Source organism: Odocoileus virginianus, chromosome 34 (assembly GCF_023699985.2).
Source record: "Odocoileus virginianus isolate 20LAN1187 ecotype Illinois chromosome 34, Ovbor_1.2, whole genome shotgun sequence".
NCBI classification, from domain to species: Eukaryota; Metazoa; Chordata; class Mammalia; order Artiodactyla; family Cervidae; genus Odocoileus; species Odocoileus virginianus.
In genome coordinates this window covers 29,379,828-29,406,741 of record NC_069707.1, presented here as the reverse complement: position 1 = coordinate 29,406,741, position 26,914 = coordinate 29,379,828, and the positions used below count along the sequence as shown (strand labels likewise).

Here is a 26,914-nt window from a genome sequence, read left to right as displayed (position 1 = left end):
GGTCCCAGTCTGGCTCAGTCATTTATTAGATGCTCGCGTTTGTGAAAGTCTTTTATTCTCTCTGAATATGTTTCCTGATGCATAAAACAGTGTTAATGATATCTACTTGGCAAGAGCTCTCTGAGGATTAAAAGAAATATTATATGTAAAATGCCTAAAGTAATGCCTGGCACACAATAGTTGTTTAATAATAGATGCCCTCTTTTATCACCTTCTCTAGGTATAAGTTCTATTAAGTAGTTGCTTAAAAATAGTGAGAAAGCAGAGGAGGAAGAGAACAAAGAAAATTGTTTTAGTAAGTTCAGACATAATTTAAAAATCCCAAAGACATGACGGGTTATTACAGACTCTAGAGGTTTGCTATTTATGCCCAGATGTCAGTTAATGCTATGTATGTGCATGCGTGTGTGTGCCTTGTTAAAAGAATTATACTCTTAAGCTGTTTAACTGCAAAAGTTTGTGTGCATGTACTGGTATTGATCGTTGTGTATATATTTTTATTTTACTATTATAATTAGGGAGATAACATCTAGAGAAAAAATTCTTAGGCATTTTTCTGAAGATCAAGAGAAACTTGAGACTTAGCTTCAACAGAACTATATAGGAACTACATGGAGAGATGGCTTAATTTTAGTTAATTTACATGAAGCAAATGAGCAAGAGAGATTGAAAGTGTGAGTTTGCAGTGTGGTCCTCTATCTGAACAGCTATATAACAAATCCATTTATTTTACAGACATTTATTGGTAACCTTTTTGTGCCAAGATTGTGCTATATCCATGTGCCAATTCTGTGCTAAGAACATGGACCTTTCCCAAGCCACTAATTGCACATGGTCTCCTAAGCTAGTGCTGCAAACACCCAAAGTCATTTTCTAGCTGCTTTCTTGCTATTTTCAATTAAGTGTCAACATCTGGGTCTAATCTGACCTTCTGCACCAAACCAGAAGTTCCAGGATATAATTCTTCATAATTCGTAATAAGTAGGAGCCAGAAGTAACAACTAAAGGTTTAGTTACTTTTCCAAAGCAGTGAGGACTACGTTGAAGAAATACAGCAAACTGTATTTTGCTGGTCCCAGGAAAACAACTTGAAGGACATGCAACTAGCTTAGGCGTGATTTGAAGGCTGCAAAATTCATTCCCATATTGCTTTTTCTTCATCTGAATACTCTTGCAATATGCAGCTACTCCTCTGTACCCGTGGGAGATTTCTAAGCAAAGTAAAATATTTCTACACAAAACTTGTCACTTCTGTGAAAGAAACTACAATTGTCAAAAATTCTTATAATTACACCTATTTCTCTGCAACTAGAGCATGTCAGCATAATAGCCAGGTAGAGCACAGTTATCACACTCTCACAGAGGGAAAATCTACCTGGTTTATTTTTCTAGTTCCTTTGGTAATGAGTGTCTTGTTTGCTAGTTCTCTGGCTTTGGAAACATAGATTATCCCTTCTCTCAATCTCTCTCTCTTTCTCTTTTCTTTAAAAAAAGCATTGTGTTGTGGAAAACGTCTTAGTTTGATCTGATAATGTGGCAAATAATAGTTATGTAATATTCACAGGAACAGTTCTTCCAATTCTTGTTTATCTTTTAAAAATTTTTGATAGAAAAATGAGCCAAGAGAAGAAAGTTTTTAAAAATGTATGGCTAATCACTTCACTTAGATACTGTTAGCATTTTAGCGTGTATCCTCTGGTTCTGTGCATGTATAAATGGACAGCTATAATTTCCTTTAGCTAAAATGGAATCATAGCTCTATGATATTATATACCTCACTTCCCCAAGGTGTTCAGTCTTCTACATCATTATTTCTAATGACAGTGCAGTATCCCCTGTATTATTATTTATTTAACCAATAGAAGCATATATGAATGGCTTCAGGATAAATAATGCCTTCAGAGCTTCAGTTTTTAAACCATCTTTCCCCTCTAGGTCATCTTGGAAATCGTATTCTCTATCCTATTCTAAGAATAGAGTTAGCTAATTGATAATTATTTTTTGAAAGGAGTGGAATGAAAGTGGTCTAGTGAGTAGAGCTTGGATGTGGCAGTCATCTCCCACTCAGCTACTCACTTGCCATAGGAGCATGGACGATTCCTTAACATCAGTAACAAGATGTCTCAGCCTCTTCATCTCTGGCTCTGAGAAAGAAAACATCTGGATGCAAAGCAATTAACATTGCCTCGAAGAGAGGTGTGATGAGCCTTGCACCGTCTCCCACCGCAGAACTTGGGAATTTGGGGCCCCTTTCCCAGGACTTAGTCTTTGAAGTTGAGCCCATAACTCCACAGTTATGAGAAGACTTCTGAGAATCAAATCAGCCTCGCCAGACTGCTCAGAATTCTTGGCTCAACCCTGGCTCTGATATTCAATGGTCAAAATGCAAAAACAGGCAACTTTTGCTCACAGTGCTAAGTTGCAAACCATCTGCTTCTCATCTCTAGTGAGTGCTATTGGGTAGCACAGAACAAAAGTCATCATCCCCAAATCCCAATTCTAAAGTTCTCTTGGTCTGTGCATAAAATCAGAGTCAATTCTACATTGGTGGCAAGCCTGTGTCATCTGGCTGTCAATATCTCCTATGTGACATTTGAGAAAAGGAAGGAAGGGAGAGTCAAACAGCCAAAGATTGTATCTTAATTCACATATGGGCAGGGGAGAAACTGCAGAAGAACACAAGGACAGCGCTCACAACAATTGTTGCTGACAGCGTCAGCAAAAATAGCAGCTGGCTCTCATCCAGGGAGTTCCCCATTCAGCTGTTATGTGTGTGTCCCAGGTCTAAAGAGCACACACAGCCCATACCTGGCCAGTCCAAGTCCCCATACATCCTTGAGTGGGTTACACACTGCGTTTCACTGGCCTCCCATTTTGGAAAAAAAAAATGTTGGGGAAGAAGAAAACGGTGTGTCGTCCTTTCAAGTTACCTGATCTATTGAACAGTATTGCACTTTTTCAAAAGCCAAGGCTGAATTTTGATGCTTAGGCTGTTGTATGGGCCTGTGTCCTGCTGCTTTTCCTTCATTCTCAGCTTCTGATCATCACAGTGTTAGATGCTGTTCAAGGAAAAGAACAAAGACAGACCTTTAGGAACTGACAAAACTCCTAGCTCAATGGGGGCAAGCAATGAAAAATAAGAGATATAGAACACAAGAGCTGAGTGACTGAATTTTAGGGTTGGAGGTAGGAGCCCCACATACTGCGTGGGAAGACGAGTGAGCTGCCAATCAAAATCTCCTTCAGATGATGTAGCAGGAGGAGGGAGAGGAGAGGGGGCGATCACTTAGTTCGCTGAGCATGAACAGAATATCTTGCAGTTTCAGAGAATGCTGAGAGGTGGAAGTGTGAGTAGGCAGCCTGCATTTTTCCCGCACCCACCACCACACCATCTCCTTAGCTGCAAAAAGTCCATCATTGCACCGCAAAGCATTCGTGGTCCAAATTAGGCAAATGAAAATGCATATGATTCCATCTACCTAGGATCTGTTCTGTTAAGCAAATGCTCTAGCATGAAAATGATTTTTAAAGAATGGAAACGTGAGAAAACTTGACTATCTATTCAGGCTCTTGATGTTCTCTTAAACTCATCTGTACTTTACATTTAAATGGTACCCAGGGGCGGAAATAACTGGTGGAAAGAGCACTTCCTGGGCATCTAGAGACCAGCTCCCTAGCTTTCCGTTTGCAACACAGGAACTCTGGGCCTGGGGAAAAGTCTCCTAACTTATTTGATCTTCAGATTCCCCATTAATATTTAAAAAAAAAAAAATTAGACTAAGTCACTTCTCAATTCCCTTTCCACTGCAGAATTCTGGTTTTTGCCAAAAATCATAGGATGAAGATTAACATTTAATTAGATTGGTGCCACTGACTCAGCACAGAATTCTCCAACTACTGCCATTAAATCCTACTGGCTTAAGAGAATCCAGGTAGTTGGTAAAAGAGCTTTGCAGTCTTGAAAACACATAATGCCCCAGGAGAATTGTAATCGTTTAATAAATATTCAATGACTAGAAGCCTTGAGGGTGGGGGGGGCGGGGGGAGGAGTTCGGCTGGGGGTAGTTCGGGGGTGGGTGGGGGGTGGTTGTGGGGGCGGGAGGGCGTAGCTCCAATGATGGCTTTAGAAGGACAAAGCCCTCTTTTCTGTGAACAGTGGAGGCACTTAACTCCTCTTAGTCTCAATTTTCTCACCTGTGACTTGGAAACAATGAAGGCCTCCTTGAAGGGCTGGAGGGGTGGAGGAGGAGCCTGGCTTTCCACAGAGCAGTGGTTGAGGCTCTCCTAATAAGATCCTGTGAAGCTTTGGTCTCAAGCAGGCCAAGTTCAAGGGCTGGTTCATGGTTTGGAAGTCACTTCATTCCTCCAAGCTTGGCCTCTTCATGTGTGATATGGGAATAATAACCTTTACCACACACATTTACTATATGTGAAAAGTTGAGCAGGGTTCATCGCACTTAGTAAGAACCCAGTTGATAAGCATAATTACTATGCATTACCCACAGATTCAGAATTGGCCTATTCAGGGTACTGCAACTGGAGTTGACTTTTATATGACAAAGGGAAGGGGTCTCACTAGAAAACAGTTCAAATAGTAACACTAGAATATAAGTCTAATCTACCAAGAGGATGAGCTCTGTTTGCAAGGAGACAACAAATTCCAAATGCTGAATTTATGTATAAACACCAGTTAGGATGAAAGCAAATATCAACAGTGTTTTGATTTGCATTCTGGTCTATTTATGATAAGGACCACTACCTAATCTTTAACTTGTGAAGTTATTCCAGTTCTTGAGATACAGAAAAAACTGTGTATTTTCCTGACACAGAAGGGGGTTGGAGGAATTACTGGTGCTCTTACTCTGAGGCATTAGTTAGGTTCTTTGGTTACAGGCAACAAATGCCAGCTCTAGTTCAAGTTATTAGAAGGATGTTGGTGAGCGCAAGGCACCAACTTCATGGAAGTCTGAAGAAGCAGGTTTAAAGGTGGGGGAAAAAATCAGGAGGGTCTCCTAGTAGGGGCAGTTTTTCCCCCACTTACATCAGAATTGAAGAGAGAGGGCTTCCTTGACCATCTAGTGGTTTAGACTCTGTGCTTCCACTACAGGGGGCACAGGTTTGATCCCTGGTTAGGGAAGTCCCACATGCCATTAAGTAGAGCCAAAAAAAAAAAAAAAACCCAGAAGAGAATAGAAGACAGGAAGTTCAGTTGACCAGGCTTAGATCTTAGAAGACCTTCCCTTCAAATCCTTCCCAGAGGAAGGATGTAGCCAAAAGATATTCCTGGAACCTCTTTGCCTTCATGAAAGAAGAAGAGCTTATTTGAGTTTTCTGGCCTACCAAGACTACCCACTATAGGGTGAGAAGCGAATTCCCCAAAGGAAACAGGGAGGCTGATAGGAAGAGGGGATGGATACTGCGTGATCTATCAACAAAGGTCTACTACAGAGAGAACTGCTTCCACAGGTAAAGAAAACTACTCCCCTCTCCCTGTCTCTTAGAAGATGGAGATAATAGTAAACCCAACTCTATGGGGTTGGTTTGAAGTATATATATAGTAATGCTCAACAAGTGACCAGGACAATGTCTGTCACATATCTAGTGTGTCTATTAATTTCCCCTAAATCATACTATTTCTTCTAATTTTAATTGTACCTGTGTTAGGCTTTTCTACCTTAGTTGCATGTATAAACATATTTGTGGGATGTTTCTTAGATCCATGCATATTAGTATTCTTTATCAAAGTGTATGTTTCTAGAGAAGAGATCATGCCTCACTTTATTTATTTATTTGGGCCACAACTTGTAGCTTGTGAGATCTTAGTTCACAGGCCAGGGATTCAACCCAGGGCCACTGCACTGAAAGTGCCAAGTCCCAATCCCTGGACCACCAGGGAATTCCTCATGCTTCACTCTAAACAGTATAATTTGCTTTTGAATAACCGATGATGATAATAATAACAGAAAGGCATTGCCCTAGTGATAAGTTTTAAGTATTGTTTTTAGATTTTTTTTACTATCTACATAATATAATATTTATAAAATAGTCAGTGTTTAAAATTATGCTTGATCAATAGACTTCCATTTTCTTTTCCATGATCATGTTCAAAAGCCTTGATTATACAGACTACATTGTTCATACAAGGCTTTTGATGATGGAATGGTTGGCACAGACTTCCCTTCCTAAATATTTCACTGACTCACTTGTTCCATTTTTAAACACCAGCAGATTAACATTGGTGACATCTGCTAATTATTTGGTTTGACTCGTGGCTGGCATAAGATTTCCATCTGCAGCAATCAGGAAGACATGATCAGCGTGAGGCTAATGCTACCCAGTCCATGACCAATTTGTAGTAATGAGTAGCCTTGTCTAGTTCTCTGTTTTCCCCAGAGGTATCATTGTTAATCATGTGTTGGAAACAGCCGCCAGAAGTTTAGCATAAACCTGGTAAGATTGAATCTAACTCCCATCAAGTGGAAGGTGCATGGTCTTCCTATTAACAGCAAATCAGCTCTAGAATTGCATTAACCTGATTACATATTTTAACTCTTACATATTTTAACTCTTCTACATCTCTCTTAGGGCTTGCCAGGTGGTAGAGTGGTAAAGAATCCACCTGCCAATGCAGGAGACACAAGAGCTGTGGTTCAATCTCTGGGTCGGGAAGATCCCTTGGAGGAGGAAATGGCAACCCACTCCAGTATTCTTGCCTGTAAAACTCATGGACAGAGGAGCCTGGTGGCTATAGTCCATGGGGTCGCAAAAGAGTCGGACATAACTTAGCAACTAAGCAGCAACACTTCTCTCAAACTCTCCTCTCAGCCCTCATTCTGATGTAGAAGCAGTCTTGGAAGAGAGCAAAAACTGACTTTTTTTGCTTCTTGATATGAAGAAAGACAACGCCAAAGAATGCTCAAACTACTGCACAATTGCACTCATCTCACACACTAGTGAAGTAATGCTCAAAATTTTCCAAGCCAGGCTTCAGCAATACATGAACCATGAACTTCCAGATGTTTAAGCTGGTTTTAGAAAAGGCAGAGGAACCAGAGATCAAATTGCCAACACCTGCTGGGTCATCGAAAAAGCAAGAGAGTTCCAGAAAAACATCTATTTCTGCTTTATTGACTACGCCAAAGCCTTTGACTGCGTGGATCACAATAAACTGTGGAAAATTCTTAAAGAGATGGGAATACCAGACCATCTGACCTGTCTCTTGAGAAACTTGTATGCAGGTCAGGAAGCAACAGTTAGAACTGGACATGGAACAACAGACTGGTTCCAAGTAGGAAAAGGAGCACGTCAAGGCTGTCTATTGTCACCCTGCTTATTTAACTTATATGCAGAGTACATCATGAGAAATGCTGGGCTGGAGGAAGCACAGACTGGAATCAAGATTGCTGGGAGAAATATCAATAACCTCAGATATGCAGACCACACCACCCTTATGGCAGAAAGTGAAGAGGACCTAAAAAGTCTCTTGATGAAAGTAAAAGAGGAGAGTGAAAAAGTTGGCTTAAAGCTTAACATTCAGAAAACTAAGATCATGGCATCTGACCCCATCACTTCATGAGGAATAGATGGGGAGACAGTGGAAACAGTGTCAGACTTTATTTTGGGGGTGCTCCAAAATCACTGCAGATGGTGATTGCAGCCATGAAATTAAAAGACGCTTACTCCTTGGAAGGAAAGTTATGACCAACCTAGATAGCATATTTAAAAGCATAGACATTACTTTGCCAACAAAGGTCCGTCTAGTCAAGGCTATGGTTTTTCCTGTAGTCATGTATGGATGTGAGAGTCGGACTGTAAAGAATACTGAGTGCCAAAGAATTGATGATTTTGAATTGTGGTGTTGGAGAAGACTCTTGAGAGTCCCTTGGACTGCAAGAAGATCCAACCAGTCCATCCTGAAGGAGATCAGTCCTGAGTGTTCATTGGAAGGACTGATGCTGAAGCTGAAACTCCAATACTTTGGCCACCTCATGCAAAGAGTTGACTCATTGGAAAAGACCCTGATGCTGGGAAAGATTGGGGGCAGGAGGAGAAGGGGACGACAGAGGATGAGATGGCTGGATGACATCACCGACTCGATGGACATGGGTATGAGTGGACTCCGGGAGTTGGTGATGGACAGGGAGGCCTGACGTGCTGCGGTTCATGGGGTCGCAAAGAATTGGACACGACTGAGCGACTGAACTGAACTGAACTGAACTGAACCAGGTTTTGAGACGTCCCTTCACATGGCCTTTGCTTCTTTCTTTCTTTACCATCGTCATGTGACTGCCTCGGCTTCATTAAGGCATGCTAGTGAAGCTTTCTGGCTTAATTCTGAGCAAATTAAATCATACTCTGTACGCTTACTAATAATTTTGCCTATTTATTTTTGTGATGCTCAGCCAAGACTAGAGAGGCAGTGCACTCAGATCCTGGCAGTTGCCACATTTGTTAACTCTTAACTCTTCATTCAACACTTTGGGTCAAAACTGGTGTTCCTTTTCACCATGGTGTGGTCTACCGAAGCAAAGGCTGATGCTTTCTGCCCCCTGGTGCTCCTGGCCTGCAACTGCAGCAGACGACAGGTCAGGGATTTCTCCAGACAGGAGGAGAGGGATTTGTTGATCTGTTCGTGGTGCTTGGGAAAGCTACATTTGAGGGCTTGACATAAGCAGTGAGTGCTAGAAACCTAAGTATCAGGTAAATGAATGGAGAGGAACACTCAATTATTTACAGCAAGCCCTCCTGGAGAGAACAGAAGACACTCTGGATTCTGGCCTTTGTTGCTCTCTTAGCCCCTCATTGGGGAAGCTGCTGGGGTGGCAACCCTGGCCTTTGCTTCTTCTATTGACTCTGCCAGGTTCCTCCTACCTTAGCACATCAACATCTGCTGCTCTCTCTGCCTAAAAATCTCCCTAACCCCCCTCACCCACCGAACGCTCCCCTCCTCTCAGGTTTCATCTGACCGAGCTCTTTGGGCGGATGACTAAATCAAGAAGACTCCGTTAAATCTTCTCACACCACCTGGGTCTTCTCCTTCAAGGCATTCATTGTGATTGTAATCAAATGATTAATCCCGGAAATTGTCCTTTAATGAATGTGTCACCTGCTAAAATGGAAGCCCCCTGAGGTCTTATGTCTGCATTTCAATTTTCATATGCAAAGTAGGTGCACAAAATATTTTTTTTTAAATGAATGAGTGAAATTCGAAATTGAAAACTCAACATTCTGAAACTCAACAACCCTTCTGTAGGTTTTCTAAATAAGCCATAGCCAGGTTTATTCTGGAGCAAAGTTTCAATTATCCAGAGGAGGGAAAGAGGAAAAGATATGGAGAGGATGGGCTGAATTGGGTCAAATTTCTCTTCTTTCTCTTTCACTCAGGAGTAGTTGTATGCTCATGTGATTAAATGCCAAAACAAGCTTGCAGGAACTTTTCTCTTTCCACAAACTCCTCCAACTGTAGAAAGGGTAAGCATTCTTTTCAAATCCCATTCCAATTTTCCATTTGCCTCACATACTGACTCACCCTCCAAGACTATAACCATTTTTTAAAAATTAAAGTATAACTGATTTACAATGCCATGCCAATCTCTGCCGTACAAAAAAATTGCTCAGTTACACACATTTATGCATCCTTTTTTCATATTTTTTTCATTATGGTTTATCCCAGGAGATGGGATATAGTTTCCTATGCTGTACAGTAAGACCCTGTTGTTTATCTATTCTATATGTAATAGTTTGCATCTACCAACTGCAATTTCCCAGTCCACTCTTTTCCCTCCCTCTCTGCCTGGGCAAACACAAGTCTGAGCTCTATATCTGTGACTCTGTTTCTGTTTTGTAGATAGTTCTACTTGTCCTATATTTTAGATTCAACATATATGACCCTAACCATTTTTATTTTGATACCTCATTTAGAAGAGAATCCTAGGCACCAAGTCAGGGCTGTTTGCTTAGTATGACCAGCAACGATGCTTTTATTTATTGAGCATAAGATACTTTCTGGTTATTTTTTCTATATACTTTTACTTTTTTTTTTAACTTATTGATTTTTCTCTATAGTCTTAAACTGGAAATAAGCAATAAGTGTGACTTTCCTTTGGCAGCTGGAGGAAATGAGCAAGGGCAAATCTGGAGCCCTGGAACCACTGTCATGTTGGCAAGACTGGGTCACCTCCAGAGCAGCCGTGGAAGGAAACCTCCAGAACTCTGGGCCTCAGGGCAGTTTCCACAAGGCCTCCAGCTGATTACAGATCCAGGGTTTCCTCCCATTGACTGAAAGTATAACAAGTGACAGTCTGACTACCTTCTGAGATAATCTCGTAACGGTGAGGAGGGGAAAGAAGAGACAGTCCAGCTGTTTGCCCATTTTTATCCTGCCTAGTGTGAGCTGAATGCTAACTTGAGAGCCCCTTTTTAAGATGGGCTGTAAAGTACCATCTCTTAAGAAAACAACCCCATATCAGAAAATTGGTTGGATCCAAACAAGGCAGTATACTTACTGGAGGACCTGGATGGGGAAAGGGCAACGGGGCAGCAAGAAGTGGTCATTATTATTCCACTGACCTGAAAGCTTGCATGAGGGGTGAAAGGCTTAAACAGCAAAAATCATATGGACTCATTGTTTTAACAGCACATCGGTTTCTTGTTCATCTAACTTTCAACAAATATTTATTGAAAACTGGCAATATACTAAGTTTGGCGGATACAGCCAAGAATAAAAAGAAATGCTTGGTCTCTTAGACTTTTCATTTCAGGGCAGGGGGCTCATAATGGATGGAAGGAGAGATGATATACAAGGAAATAAACAAACAGGATGACTTCAGACACTAATAAATGTCCCAATAATGATAAATCAGAGTAATATGGTAGAGAGTGGCCGAAGGCAGTGGGTTATCCCAGGTCTGTGCGGTCCAATACCAGTAGCCACCAGCTATAATGTGGTTGGTCTAAACTGAGATGTCCTGAAGAAATGTGCCAGATTTCAAGGACCTATAATGAGAAAAAAGAATGCAAACTATCTTGTTAGTGTTGAAATGACAATATGTTACCTATACGGGGTTAAATTAAAGTAGCATTCAAATTGATTTTATCTCTTTTTAATTTTTTTTAATGTAGCTACTATATATACAATTAGGAGTCTGACTCACATTGTCTCACCTGCTGTGTCTACTGGGCAGTCTCGTGTGGACAGAGTGGGCAGGGAAGATGGCCCGAGGAGATGATAATACCTGTAGGGGGTGACAGACCATTTTACTGTCTGATGAGGGCAAAGAGAATTGTAGACAATCTGAGGTGGGAACCAGTATGGTGAGTGAGAAAAGAAAGCCAGAAAGCCAGTGTGCCTGGAGAGAAGAGTGGATGGGAGATGCTAGGCTCCTGAGACTAAGGCTTGCTTACCCAGGGCCTTGTAGAGGAAGAAGTTAGAACTTTATAGAAAACATAAATCTTCTATAAAATGTGGGAGCAGATTTGCTTCTGCACAATTTTCCAGGCACAGCTCCAAAATATCAGCATTCAGTATAAATGCTGGCTTAAAACATGCAAAGAATCCCACTCAGCTCAGAATATCTCTATGCTAATAGAGGCTTACATGGGGATATGCATTTATTAAACTTGTCTACTTTCACATAGTAAGTACGATGTTTATATATAAACTTTTTATGAGGAGGAGGAACACAGGTGGACAAAGAATGAACTCATCGAGATTAAATGAAAATCTCAGCTTCATCTTCTACTTTACTCAAGTTCAAACTCTGATTGTATGTGTAATAGGGACAGGCAGGTAAACTCAAGTTTACCCAGAGAGTACAAAGTGCAGGCTGAGAGACAAACACTGAATATTTCCTTCACTATACGTGAGTGTGTAGACAGAAAGTTTGCAGATAGTTCCATCTGTGCCATATTTTAGATTCTACATATATGACCCTAATCATTTTTATTTTGATACCTCATTTAGAAGAGAATCCTAGGCATCAAGTCGGGGCTCATTGCTTAGTATGACTAGCAATGATGCTTTTCATTACTGAGCATAAGATACTTTCTGGTTATTTTCTCTACAGCCTTTTTAATTTTTTTTTAACTTATTGATTTTTCTCTATAGTGTTATACTGGAAATAAGCAATGAGTGTGACTTTCCTTTGACAGATGGAGAAAATGAACAAGGGCATTTCCCCAAGATGGTCACCTCCAGAGCAACAGTGGAAGGAAACCTCCAGAACTCCAGGCCTCAGGGCAGTTTCCACAACTGGGCTTTTTTTTTCTTGCTGGGCTACTCCCAGGAAGAGGAAAATAAACTGAATATGTCCTTCCTTCCCCTAGCCCTACCCCTGGGGGAGTGATTATTAAAAAGAGTAGTGAAAAAATAAAAAGAGTAGTGAATCATTTTAATGATCAAATATTTCAGATGTATTTTGAAGTTTATATAATGAATGTATTGCCATAAAAGCAAAAATTTAAGTTTCACAAGTGAAGTGGAAACATGTTTGTTCTCAATTATCAAAGGGAAACTTATATCCATAATTATCAGGTAACTCCTACACAATAAAAGGCAAAAAATAGCATGTCCTAACTAGGGCTAAGTGTTCACGAAATTAAAAATGAATGAGCCCAAATGCTCAAATTATCCACGGGCAGCGTCAAGGTTGGTGCTTAGCCAAAACACATTAAACCCTGCCAGCTGACAACAATAAGAAATCTCTAAATCCTGGGCTGGTCTGAGCCACTCTTATTGTGGTTCCTGAGAGAGGTATGTATACAAGGAAAAAGGACAAGTGAAAAATAAAAACACATATTTAATATTAGTTGCAAGAGATCCTTGTATCCCAATAACAGACTCTCTGGCCAGCTGAACTGGAGCCCATGTGTAGGCCCAAGCCTGCCATCAGTCCAGCTTTACTTCTAATTCCCAGACTTTGCACAGGCTGACAGCAGAATCTGAAGGGGTGAGTTCTGAGCACTGAAAACTATTCTACATTAAGAGAGGAGGCAAATGACTGGGCCTGCACATTTTTTTTTAAGTCTTTATTGAATTTGTTAACAATACTGCTTCTAGTTTATGTTTTGGTTTTTTGACTGTGAGACACTTGGGATCTTAGCTCGCCAACAAGGGATGGAACCTGTACCCCCTGCATTGGAAGGTAAAGTTTTAACCACTGGACCAGGGAACCCTCTGGGCCTGCACTTTTGAAGCAGTGATCCTGCCAGACAATTGGCACAGTCCCATCCGCATCCTTGAATTCCATAGATTTACAACTCCTCCCTCCTGGGACCTGAAGGTTCTTGAGCTGGCAGTGACCTCAATAGGGGGAAAACTAAAATGGACATTAAGGATAGGTGGTTATAATCTGACAATTTTAAGAAAAAATATAAATGCAATAAAAAAAAAAGAACTTGCATAAATGTATAATGGAATGGTTTACAGCAGAAACCAATGCAGCATCGTAAAACAACTGTACGTCAGTTTGAAAAAATACAATTTTGAAAATGTGCATGCATATAGTCATCACCATTACTAAACACAGACTCTGAAAAGTAAGTTTTATGAAGCCTATTTAAAATGAAATCAAATTGAGGTTCACAGAAATTAAGCCACTTGCCAGGGCCAAAAGGTAGCCTAGTGGTATGTGTTCAGTCACTTCAGCTGTGTCCAACTCGTTGCAACCCTATGGACTGTAACCTGCCAGGCTCCTCTGTTAATGGGATTCTCCAGGCAAGAATACTGGAGTGGGTAACCATGCCCTCCTGCAGGTGATCTTCCTGACCCAGGGATCAAACCTGTGTCTCCTGTGTTTCCTGCACTGCAGGTGGATTCTTTGCCCACTCAGCCGCCTGAGAAGCCCCAGCCTAGTGATGGAGCAGCTATCTGAGCCCAGGTCTGTGTTCCTCCTTTTCTGCCACACCGAGCATGGACATACACCTGTGAACTAAAATAATAGCAGAACACTATCACCAACATTAGTGTCACGAAAGCACTAATGGAATTTTCAAACAGGAAGTTGTTCAGTACATTATGTGCTATCCATTATTGCTATTGATGTAAATTGCATTCATTTTACTTACAAGGCATGAATAATTAATAGACAATGTAGCAAGGAGTAAGCCTTTATAATTCTTCCAGGTCTACAGCAAGGAAGAGAACTATATGTGTCTTATGGTCTCATTTCCCAACATGCCTACCCTGAGCTTTCTCTGAAGGCACCTTCAACTCACACTCAATATGAATGTATAAAATCTGGTTTAGTAACTTCTTTAGCAAAACAGCTCATCTTTTCAGATGTCTGAAGGGGAAGGCAGTTCCAGTGTTGTTTAAATCAGTGGCTCATATCACCATCAAGAAATCAGATTTCTTGGATATTTGCTTTGTCCATGGACTAGTTCCTCTTTTCACAGCAAAATGGTGAACTGGCAGTTCCAAGTGCCACATGGAGACAACTTTTGGCAGGAGAGGCTGTCTCTTGCTCAAAGAGACAAAACAAAGAAGACATTTCCCAGGGGTCCCTAGAGGACTTTCTTCATGTTTCATTGACTAGAAATGGACTCCATAGTCTCATCCTAGAGCAGATTCATCCTCTGAGCAGGGAATAGTGCTTCTTCTGAAGCCCAGGGCTAGGAAAAGGAGAAAGGGGGGAGTTAATAGATCAAAACCAGAATTCAGCTAGAAAGGAAGAGCAAGAGCAGGGACAGAACAGATGGTAGATCGGGAGTATCTCCAAGCTGTCACTATAGACTTTAAGCTGTGTCCTGGGCCCTAGGGTCTCCCCGTGGTAATCCATTTCATAGACCCTTTCCAGATCAGTCTTCCTAAAGTACAGCACTGGCGGTTTCTGTTCTCACAGAACTCAGTGCCAATGCCTCAATCTGGCCTCCAAAGCTCTCTACAGTTCACTCTAAATTTCCCTATTCCTAGACCATATTGCCACGTAAGGCTCTGTCTGTTCAGGGTACCTCCTCCTTACCTCCCCTGCACCACATCTCCTGTATTACCTCTCTCGTGTCCCCAAAAGGATATTTCTAAATGCAGAGATCTGAACTATACTGTTTTACTTAAAACAATGTCTTCTAGGATGAAGTCTAAATTCCATAGCATCACATGCATTGCCTTTCACAAATTAGCCTCTATATGTCTTTCCAGGCATTTTCTCCATTCGTCTCATTTCCATCTTCACCTCCTCCCCTGACATTCTAACCACATAGAAGATTCTCACCCTTCCCAAATGCATTCTGCTCTTTTATGCCTTCATGGTTTGTCATATGTTGTGATCATTGCCTGGGATATATTTCTCATCTTTTCCATCTGGTAAAACTCTATTTATTATTCAAGCCCAGATCAAAGTTCATTTCCTTTAGAAATGCTTTTTCAATCTCCCAGGCAGAAATAATTTCTTTCTCCATAGTTGCTTCTAAAGAGTGCTATTACACCAGTTATTACATTGTGTGGTAACAATTTACAGCCATGACTTCCACTGAAGTGTTTTTCTATAACATATTATTATTATTATCTTCAATATATTATAATATTGATTAATTCAATATAATTATCTTATTACTCTTTGTGCCTTCAGCCCCTAGTACAGAGCATATTATCAATGAAAGTTTGAGGGTGATCCATCTAGAATATCCACTCTGTCTGAATTCTGCTCATTCTTCAGATCTCATCTCAAATACCATCTCTTTTAGGACTTTGTTGTTATCCCCTATGACCAACCTAGACAGCATATTAAAAAGCAGAGACATTACTTTACCAACAAAGTTCTGTCTAGTCAAAGCTATGGTTTTTCCAGTAGTCATGCCTGGATGTGAGAGTTGGACTATCAAGAAAGCTGAGCACAGAAGAATTGATGCTTTTGAACTATGGTGTTAGAAAAGACTCTTGAGAGTCCCTTGGACTGCAAGGAGATCCAACCAGTCCATCCTAAAGGAAATCAGTCCTGAATATTCGTTGGAAGGACTGATGCTGAAGCTGAAGCTCCAATACTTTGGCCAACTGATGTGAAGAACTGACTTATTGGAAAAGACCCTGATGCTGGGAAAGATTGGAAGCAGGAGGAGAAGGGGACGACAGAGGATGAGATGGTTGGATGGCATCACTGACGCAATGGACATGAGTTTGAGCATGCTCCGGGAGTTGGTGATGGACAGGGAACCTGGCGTGCTGCAGGCCATAGGATCACAAAGCCTTGGACACAACTGGGCGACTGAACTGAACTGAACTGAACTAATGAAAAGTTTTCTTCTTTCAAATCTCTGTAACTTTGATTTGTGCAATTAAGCCCCTCCTTCATATCCTGTCTCGTCTTATGGCTGCCTTACTCTCCTCTCTCTTCCCCACTAGCCTGTGGGCTCCTTTCTTTCCCTCTGTACCAACTCCCAGTGCGATCTGCTAGTACATGGGTAGATACAGTCAAGGGAGAATGATTCCTTCTCTTCCATTCCAGCTTTGGGGTCAGTATTATTTGGGGATTCTTGACTTTAGAGAGTAGGAAGTTAGAATAACTAGTTAAATGTGTTTGTGAAGCCAAATATTTCTTAAATATCCTAGGCATGGGGGTATCTTAAAGTTCTATAAGAATTTTTGAAAAAACTTTTATTTGGAGAGTATGTTTTAAAATATACAGACATTCTTGGTGTTTATGACTTTTTTTTTTAACCCAAATCTTATCACAAGAGTCCTTGCTCTCAATGGCACCATGTTTGTAATTGTGTTGATGTCAATGGACCAGTTTTGATGGTCAATGGATCATCAGTTGTGTTGATGTCATTGGATCTAATTTTCAGAGATTTCTCTGAAGTTTAAAGGTAGACAGGGCTACCAATGGATGCTTATTTTAGAGGACAATGAAAGATGAAGATTAAAAAGTATCATTAGATCTAAATACCTAAAGAACAGTTGCATTTTATTAATATGCGAAAAGGTTGGCATAATCAGTGATTGTGTCTATCTTACATTAAATAAACACCCAATTGACTTGGTTGAGTCAGTGAAAACAAATCAACCAAACAGTAAAGCTTGAGAAACACTCAAACTTCCCAGAAACCAATGTTTCCTAAGTTTCTGTTGTTCACATACCAACTGCCCAACCTGTGTCATACCTCTATACCACGAATGATGTAGTAAAATTAATAATTCTTGGAATAAAACAATCATAAATTTTATACTAAAATCATCTGTCATAAACAAGAGGTAATTACTTTAAAAAGCCATAATAGTGTGATTGCAATTCTAGCTGGAATGTAGGAAAGCCCTTGCTTTCTTTTTTTAAGACTGGAGATTAACAAGTGAAGAGTTGAAAAAAGTGCCAGACTAGGAAGGACTGAAAGGACTTTTAAGAAGACGTAGCTTTCTCTTTACGTAATTCATTTAAGAGTAATCTTTGTTATTATGTCCCTCTGAAAATCACCTACATACATGAGTAACACCATCTTGGCATTTGGAATTACAACTATAACTAAAAAAATTAAGCAGTGGATTAAAGTTAAAGTTTTTAAAGCAGTGTTCTGGTTTATGATCATGTGTTTTGCAAGATTACAATGTGTTTTGCAAGATTACAATGTGTTTTGCAAGATTACAATGTGTTTTGCTAAAGACAATACTTCACCATTTTTGAAGGATTTATAATGTTTGACTAAGTAGGTCATATTCAGGAGTTAAAATCTGAAACTTAATTTTATGAGAAAACAAGTTACACTTAAATAAGACTTTGAGAGAAAGAACAATGAAAAAATGTAGGTGGATTTAGAAGATTTCCCTATTTCAATTTACATCTTAAGAGCGTTTCTCTTATTATTAGGCATTTAATGGCTTACCGAGTAGGAGGTTTATTTCTGAGAGAAGCTAAATTTTAAAAAAAGATAAATGTTTTTTATCTCCTTTATTTCTTCCAGAACATAAAAAATAATTAAAGACTCTTACTTTAAGATACTTCTTGAGAGTGTATTTTCATGCATCAGCCTTCATTTTAATCATTCTGAGATTTTTCAAGTTCAAAAATGTATCTCCAAAAAACTGCCTTTGTTTCAAGGATATTCAGAGCTGCAGCAATCCACCTATGGAATCCTGGTGCTTTCACTCGGCACCCAGATGGACTGGAAGAAGACAGCATCAGGTACACAGGCCCACATGGCCAGGACTTTATAGTTGTAGAAGCTGGGATGGCAGGGCACAGTTTACCTGATACAGGCAGGTAGTAAGGGCAGATCTCTACCACTGCTAACCCGTGTCAAAGAGTGTCCCAAGGAATCAAAATTTCAGCTCAGAGTAAAGGAATTGAGAATAATAGAGGGTTTTTCCTTCCTTCAACCAAACACAGTGTTCTTCCCATGGGCAAATTTAGACCAACTTATTCCTTGGGCAGTAGATGACTCTTAAGTGCTGAAATTATTTTGGTATTTAGTTAAGGATTCACTGTGAGGGCTCAGACTTATAGGAATTGAAAACAGCACGTCTCCATCTAAGTGGATTAGGTTTTTAGGGAGCAGAAGCAGCTGTAGGCAATGGGAGAAAATCAGCTTGCCCTACAGGTTACAGATTGATTGACAAGAGGAAGGCAGAGGCAACCAAGAGGACATCAGCAGGACCAGGGATATTCAAGTATTAGAGCAGGTGGGTGGAGCCAGGGAAGGGGATGTTGAAACTGTCACAAACAGGTGGGCAGATGGGCAGCTCAGAAAAAGCTGTGAGCAAGAAACCAGACTCAAGCTACAAACCCTGAGTTGAGGACACTGGGGAGAAGTGACCTTTGTGTGGCTAGAAATGAGAGGGAAGAGCTTAAGGCTGGAAAGAAATAAGTACTGGGTGGGATATCAGGGCTGTCTTGGGCATAAAAACAAAGCAGGGGCTCCCAGAAGAAGTACAAGAGGAGAGCATGGCCATAAAAAAGAGGCAAAAATCCATTTATTAGAACTGGGGCAGGGATAGCAGTCAGAGAGTGCAATAAATGAAAGGAAGTGGGAAATTGAGCCATTCCCTAAATGACATGAATTTCTAAGTTTCTTCATTTCTGTTTAAATATTTGATCTCTCTTTTATGCTGGAGGCTTTCCGAGAGCATCTGATGATCCTTGGCCACCAATCAACGTCTAAGGGCAAAGCACTGGTAGCTCTGTGTGCAAACACGGAGGTTATCAGCGGATGAGACTCGTTGTGAAACAGTCAGGATGGAAGTCAAATATTTTGGGTGAGACTCAAACATCAGGATGAGGAAATCTCTTCTCTGATGCCATTCATCTCTTCCAAGAAGAGTTTCTGTCTGAAGAGTAAATATCTGGAAGATAAACACAGCAGAAAAGGGAGGGGGGTTCCTACTATTCAATATGCAGGTCCTTTCAATGCCTCTGAATCAGCCCATGTCTCAAATATCTTCACGCCTCCATGTCTGAAGTATTCTCCCTTCAGAGCTGCTTGAGGATAAATTTCAAATCTCCTGCTCTTGGTAAGAATGTAGGTTAACCATAGACTATCTTCAGTCCAGAAAGAGATCCAAGAGCCCAGTCACTCTAGTGCTAGCTTTGTAGGGATTCAATGATGGCGACAGGCTTGCTTTTCATTAGCACTTTTACTTTGAAGGTCATGTAAGTTATAGCCTCCTCCTCTCTTTTGAGCCAGTTACCACTTCTCCATCTGCTTTGTGTCTCGTAAAAAGGTTGAAATCTTTCACCTCCTGATTTTTCTTCTGTTTTCTTTGTCTTTGAGGCTTTGTAGTCTTCTCTTTTTGTGTGTGCTAACTTGCTTCAATTGTGTCTGACTCTTTGTGACCCTATGGACTGTAGCACACCAGGCTCCTCTGCCATGGGATTCTCCAGGCAAGGATATTGGAGTGGGTTGCCATGCCCTGAGCTAGGGGATCTTCTCAACCCACGGCTCAAACCAGCCTCTCTTATGTCTCTTTCATTGACAGACAATTCTTTGCCACTAGTGCCACCTGGGAAGCTAGTGAAGGCTTCTCTTACTAGCGCATTATTATGCTTTTGAGAAGAGTTCAAACTGTCATCGTTAATGAAAACTCCCTTTTGGTACCGACTGACAACATGAAAAGTGAAGTAGAATTTCAAGGGTAGGCTTTAGTGAGTAGACATATAGTAAAGTTAGTGTAACAGGTCTTGATGGAAAAGAATGACATTTATTCTGATAGCTCATGGGGAACAAGAAAGTGTATCAGAGCTTACTTAGTGGTCTTAATTTAACTCTCCATTGGGTATGAATAGGACTGGACTTACTAGGCAGAATTGACTCAGATTTTTCTCCAGAAGACTGGCTTTACCTAAATTCCCAGCCAATCTCACTGCCAGTTGATATCTACTGTTACTTGCTTTTGGAGACCTTCCATTATTCTTATCTCCCCTTAGAAACAGTTTGCCCATTCTCTGATAATTACCCAAACTCATGGTGAACATACCTCACAAGCACACAATAAGATGAACTTTATGTCTGACCGATTTATTGGTGAGTGATTCCCAAATGCTCCTGGTGCCAGGTGCCTGTCTGACTTTATGTGAATAACTTGGGCAGTCTTTTAAAAATAATAGAATTCTGTGAAAAGTATCGTTGGTAGCTTGATAGGGATTGCATTGAATCTATAGATTGCTTTGGGTAGTATAGTCATTTTGACAATATTGATTCTTTCAATCCATGAACATGGTATATTTCTCCATCTGTTTGTGTCCTCTTTGATTTCTTTCATCAGTGTTTTATAGTTTTCTATGTATAAGTCTTTTGTTTCTTCAGGTAGATATACTCCTAAGTATTTTATTCTTTTTGTTGCAATGGTGAATGGTATTGTTTCCATAATTTCTCTTTCTATTTTCTCATTGTTAGTGTATATGAATGCAAGGGATTTCTGTGTCTTAATTTTATATCTTGCAACTTTACTATATTCATTGATTCGCTCTAGTAATTTTCTGGTAGAGTCTAGGGTTTTCTATGTAGAAGATCATGTCATCCGCAAACAGAGAGAGTTTCACTTCTTCTTTTCCTATCTGGATTCCTTTTACTTCTTTTTCTGCTCTGATTGCTGGACAAATAATTTCACAATTTGTATAGAAATACAAAAAACCTCAAATAGCCAAAGTAATCTTGAGAAAGAAGGATAGAACTGGAGGAATCAACCTGCCTGACTTCAGACTATACTACAAAGCTACAGTCATCAAGACAGTATGGTACTGGCACAAAGACAGAAATATATATCAATGGAACAGAATAGAAAACCCAGAGATAAATCCACGAACCTATGGGCACCTTATCTTTGACAAAGGAGGCAAGAATATACAATGGAAAAAAGACAACCTCTTTAACAAATGGTGCTGGGAAAACTGGTCAACCACTTGTAAAAGAATGAAACAGGAACACCTTCTAACACCATACACAAAAATAAACTCAAAATGGATTAAAGATCTAACTGTAAGACCAGAAACTATAAAACCCCTAGAGGAGAACATAGGCAAAACACTCTCTGACAAAAATCACAGCAGGATCCTCTATGACCCACCTCCCAGAATATTGGAAATAAAATAAAAAATAAACAAATGGGAACTAATGAAACTTAAAAGCTTTTGCACAACAAAGGAAACTATAAACAAGGTGAGAAGACAGCCCTCACATTGGGAGAAAATAACAGCAAATGAAGCAACAGACAAAGGATTAATCTCAAAAATATACAAGCAGCTCCTGCAGCTCAATTCCAGAAAAATAAATGACCCAACCAAAAAAAGAGCCAAAGAACTAAACAGACATTTCTCCAAAGAAGACATACAGATGGCTAACAAACACATGAAAAGTTGCTCAACATCACTCATTATCAGAGAAATGCAGATCAAAACCACAATGAGGTACCATTACACGCCAGTCAGGATGGCTGCTAACCAAAAGTCTACAAGCAATAAATGCTGGAGAGGATGTGGAGAAAAGGGAACCCTCTTACACTGTTGGTGGGAATGCAAACTAGTACAGCAGCTATGGAGAACCGTGTGGAGATTTCTTAAAAAACTGGAAATAGAATGCCATATGACCCAGCAATCCCACTTCTGGCCATACACACTGAGGAAACCAGATCTGAAAGAGACACGTGCACCCCAATGTTCGTCTCACCACTGTTTATAATAGCCAGGACATGGAAGCAACCTAGATATCCATCAGCAGACGACTGGATGAGGAAGCTGTGGTACATATACACCATGGAATATTACTCAGCCATTAAAAAGAATTCATTTGAATCAGTTCTAATGAGATGGATGAAACTGGAGCCCATTATACAGAGTGAAGTAAGCCAGAAAGATAAAGACCAATACAGTATACTAATGCATATATATATGGAATTTAGAAAGATGGTAACAATAACCCTATATGCAAAACAGAAAAAGAGACACAGATGTACAGAACAGACTTTTGGACTCTGTGGGAGAAGGCAAGCGTGGGATGTTTAGAGAGAACAGCATAGAAACATGTATATTATCAAGGGTGAAACAGATCACCAGCCCAGGTTGGATGTATGAGACCAGTGCTCGGGGCTGGTGCACTGGGAAGACCCAGAGGAATCGGGTGGAGAGGGAGGTGGGAGGGGGATTGGGATGGGGAATACATGTAAATCTATGGCTGATTCATGTCAATGTATGGCAAAAACCACTACAATATTATAAAATAGTTAGCCTCCAACTAATAAAAATAAATGGAAAAAAAAACCACCTAAAGAAAAAATAAAAAATAATAGAATTGCAGATCCCACCCACCCTCACCCCCATGCCTAGAAGAACTAATTCAATAGGTAGAGTATACAGGATCTTGTCAAGGTAATTCTGAGTTACTATTATAAAACATTCATTTCATTGACTTATTCATGCTTATCCATATTGTTTATTTGTAGATGACTGGTGCACTAGTCATAAAGTATGAATAGGCCGTTTTTGCCTTTGAAGAATTATTATCTAGTAGAAAACATAGGGCCTTCTCTGGTGGTTCAGTGGTAAAGAATCTGTTTGCAATGAGGGTGACTTGGGTTCGATCCCCGGGTCAGGAAGATCCCCTGGAGAAGGGAATAGCTACCCGCTCCAATACTCTTGCCTGGAGAACCCAATGGACAGAGGAGTCTGGAGAACTACAGTCCATGGGGTTGCCAAGAGTTGGACACAACTGAGTGACTAATACAGCAGATGACACAGACTTAACAGAAAGAATTTTAATTAAAATCAGTGTGCAATTATGAGGACAAGATGAATCAGCTAAAGTACTGTAGACACTTGGAAGAGTCATAAATGACTTAGTGGGGATCAGGGAAGGTCTTGTGAGGAAGTGGCCACTTAGTTGTGCTTTGAAGAGTGAGATTCCCATAGGTGGAAGTGGAGAGCATTTGGGTAAGTTTTTTCAGACATCTTATCAAAAGAAAGTGCTCAAAATAAAAATTATGTCATACTATATTTATTTTTATTTTTATAAACTCTGTATTCATGAGCATAAGTAAATATTCCAAGTCAAATGTTTAAGTTTTTGGATATTTTCAAGAGCTTTAATTCACATTAATAATCATTGTCACATACTTACTAAGTACCCATCATGTATTGAAATCTGTTAGCTGATATAGGACAAATTACAACAATAGAATAAAATTTGTCTACCTTGAAGAAGCTGGGAAATTATAAGACACAGAAATATTAATATAAAAATACTCAATATTTTTTAGTAAATATTTTGATAATGTTTCTTATTCTTTCATCTTGATTCACCTCTCCTCTGATTAATATGTAGATTGATTCTTATTGTATCAGTTTTTGGGTAAAGATGAACATATTTTTAAGCTTCTATTTTAATTCCATCAATCAGCAATAGTTCCTCCTATAATAATAGGGGAGCATTTTATACTGTCCTTCCCTTATTCTATTTATAGTTAAAAGTCATTTTTAAACTTTCCCTTTCCTTTCAAAGGTCCCATTTCATCTCTTGCATTGCTTTTCCAATTTTACATCAATATGTCTTTGCTATTTCTTGGTAATCTTTGTTTTCTTTATTAGTTTCAAAAACAATATCCCCTTTATATTAGCTTCAAGCTCTTCTTTCAGTTAAAGTACAATATTAGGTTGGAATTTCTCCAAAACTTTTTCAAAGAAAAATGTTAATGATAGTAGTGTGATGCACTCTGTATATCATCATTAAAATGATTAAAACTGTTATAAAGCACCTTTTTGTGCTCTGTGGTGTAAAAAGAAATGGAAATTATTGCTATTCTCTAGAGAATCTTATACTGAGGATGAATCAGTAAAGAACATAAATTGTGATCAAAACATAAGCAAAACAATATAACTGTTAAGGAAGATAAACTCTAGGCATTAATGAGAGAAAGTATTGCAGAATACACTTGGTTTCAGAGACCGTATAGAGAGAAGAGTGGCATTATTATGGGATACACTTGACCATCTTCTTTTCTTTTGATTCCACTTCAATACAACTCCTTCTCTGCATTCTGTGCCTCTTTTCTTCTCTTTTCATGCACATTTCTCTTTTCCCTCCCCCAATGCCCTTCTCTCTTCTCTGTGAAAGAAAAATCTCACAGCCTTTCTGGGTCCTATAAAGAGCATTTACCCTTGTCTTAAATTGGTCCTTGCCGAGTGACAGCGGCTCGGTGGTAAAGAACCCACCAGCCAGTGCAGGAGACACAGAAGATGTGGGTTTGACCCCTGGGCTGGAAAGATCCCCTGGAGGAGGAAATGACAATCCACTCCAGTATTCTTGCCTGGAGAATCCCATGGAGGGGGGCGGGCTACAGTCCATGGGGTCACAGAGTCAGACACAATTGAGTGACTGAGCATGCAGTAACACTAAGTATGAAGAAGCTTCTTCTCTCCTAAAAAGCCACTCTGGGTGGTTCTGATCAGGTCCAGTCTCAGCTGATTGGAATCTCTGCCTTTCAAAAGCACTGCCAGTTCCTCACTGAAAGCATGGAAAGACTGACACTATGGTACAGTGTCAGTAGCGACTTGTATGACCTTACACCAAGCTGGCTCTGAACATGCTACTTTACAAAATGTGGAGGTTTGTGGCAGGCTAAATAATGCCCCATCCCCTTGCCAGTATGTCTACATCCTAGTCTCCGAAACCTATGAATGTTACTTTATACGGCAAAAGGGATTTTGCAGAAGTGATCATTAAAGAACTTGAGATGGGGAGATTGTCTTATATCATCTAGGTGGACCCGAGATAATCACAACTATCCTTATCAAAGGGGCCCAGAAGGATTCAATCAGAGAAAGCAAGGTGATGATGGAAGCACAAACTGGAATGAGATGATCTGAAGAGGAAGGAACTGGCCACAAGCCTACGAACACAGGTATCCATCCCGGAATCCAGCCTGGAAAAGGAGAGCAACTGAAATCTTCCCTCAGGTTCTCCAGAAAGAACTAGCCCTGTAGGCAAGTTGACCTAGCCCAGTGAAACTGATTTCAGACTCCTGGCCTACAGAACTGAAATAGAGTAAACCTGTGCTGGGTTAAGTCACTAAGTTTATGGTAACTTGTCACAACCGCCTTAAGAAACTAGTACAAGGTAGCTCTAGATGCCTTCTGGGGCTGTTTCTAATCCTAACTGCTACTTCCTAGCTATGGCCCACAGCTAAGTGGCCTAGACTTGGCAATACTTGGGTGTCTTAACAGATCTTGTTTTAAAAAAAAACATTGTTTGACATAGCAAGTGCATTCAAAGAAGGCAGTTAAAGAAGACTGTCTGCAGGTTCACGTGAGATTTTGTTCCCTAAGGAATTGGTGTGCAGAGAAAAACATTCATCTTCCCCTAGAATCTGACCCCAAACTTCCATTCCAACTTTCTTTCCTACTACGTCCTACTCTCCAGCCCTATCAGTCTTCTTGTCACTTCCCAAACAGGCTCTTCTATGTTCCCATTTCTTTGTTGGTCCTCAGCATGAAGGGCCATGTCTCCAAAGTTCCAACCAAGTGCAAAGTCTTCTCAAAATCTCTCCCTGACTACCCAGGTCACATTTAATCTTTCCTTCTTCTATTTTCCCCAAATATATCATTTGAGTTGCTTGTGTTCAGACTCTTAAATCCATCTTCTGTATAGTGCTTACACATCAGTCTCCTCCATTAGAGAGAAGGAACATGGAAGGCAATGTGCACGGCTTATTCATCTTGGTGTTTCCCGAGCAGTGTCTACACAAAGTAGACGGGCCGTGTTTCTGGTATTAAACTCACAGAGGACTAGAGCCAAAGAACCACTTATTGTTGCTTTTCGTAAGTACAAAATTGTTTTATATGAAAAGTTGTGAAGGAACATTTATTTATGAGTGCTCCCTATCTTTTTCTCCTTATGTTCCACAGTGTTTTACTTTAGTGTAAACTTTCTAGGATTACCCTTCCTCTGACATACCAAGATCAAGTAGGAAAAAAATTAGCCAAATCTTACTTGCAATTTTTTTCCCAAGAAAAGTATTAAAAGTTAACTCAGGAGCCAGGGAAACTGTTAAGAGTTTTTTTAAAGCATGATACATTGTAACTACAGGAAGAACATAAGCCCATCTGATTTACCTTTACCCATCATTCTTTCTCTTCCTCAAAATTCAGGATTAGGGGCATTTTAATAGCTTAAAAACTATTTAAAAGTATCAGGAGTAATCATTGATAATAAGTCTTTGCCCCCTTGTTCCAAACCAAATTCTAATTAAGTAAAGCTTGTCAGTAAAGCCTGAACAGTAAAGGCAATTTATTCCACCTTTTCTGTATTAAACCATATCCCAATCTGGATTTGATGATGGAGAACCAAGTGGTAAAAATTAGTCCACTCCAGAAATACCTTCCAGGGGAAGAATGCTTGTCACCCTACTCATTTCCTTGATCATAGTTGGTGATGATGCCAAACCCTTCATTTGGATAGCTAAGGGAGCTTAACTCTTAAAACCTCAGTACACCAAAAAAGGAGACAA

The 26,914-nt window shown here is 40.0% G+C and overlaps 1 long non-coding RNA gene across 2 annotated transcripts in view; it reads right to left on the bottom strand.

Annotated features, from left to right (window-relative positions):
• Window positions 1-2,934: 2,934 nt before the first annotated feature.
• LOC139033047 (uncharacterized) overlaps window positions 2,935-26,914 on the bottom strand; it is a 50,671-nt gene continuing 26,691 nt past the window's right edge. The window contains exon 3 of one of the 2 annotated variants that reach the window (XR_011485672.1): window positions 2,935-3,059. This is a non-coding gene — a long non-coding RNA (uncharacterized lncRNA). Of the gene's footprint in view, window positions 3,060-11,151; window positions 11,235-26,914 lie in introns of those variants that run through there. The other variant, XR_011485673.1, reaches the window with a different exon arrangement.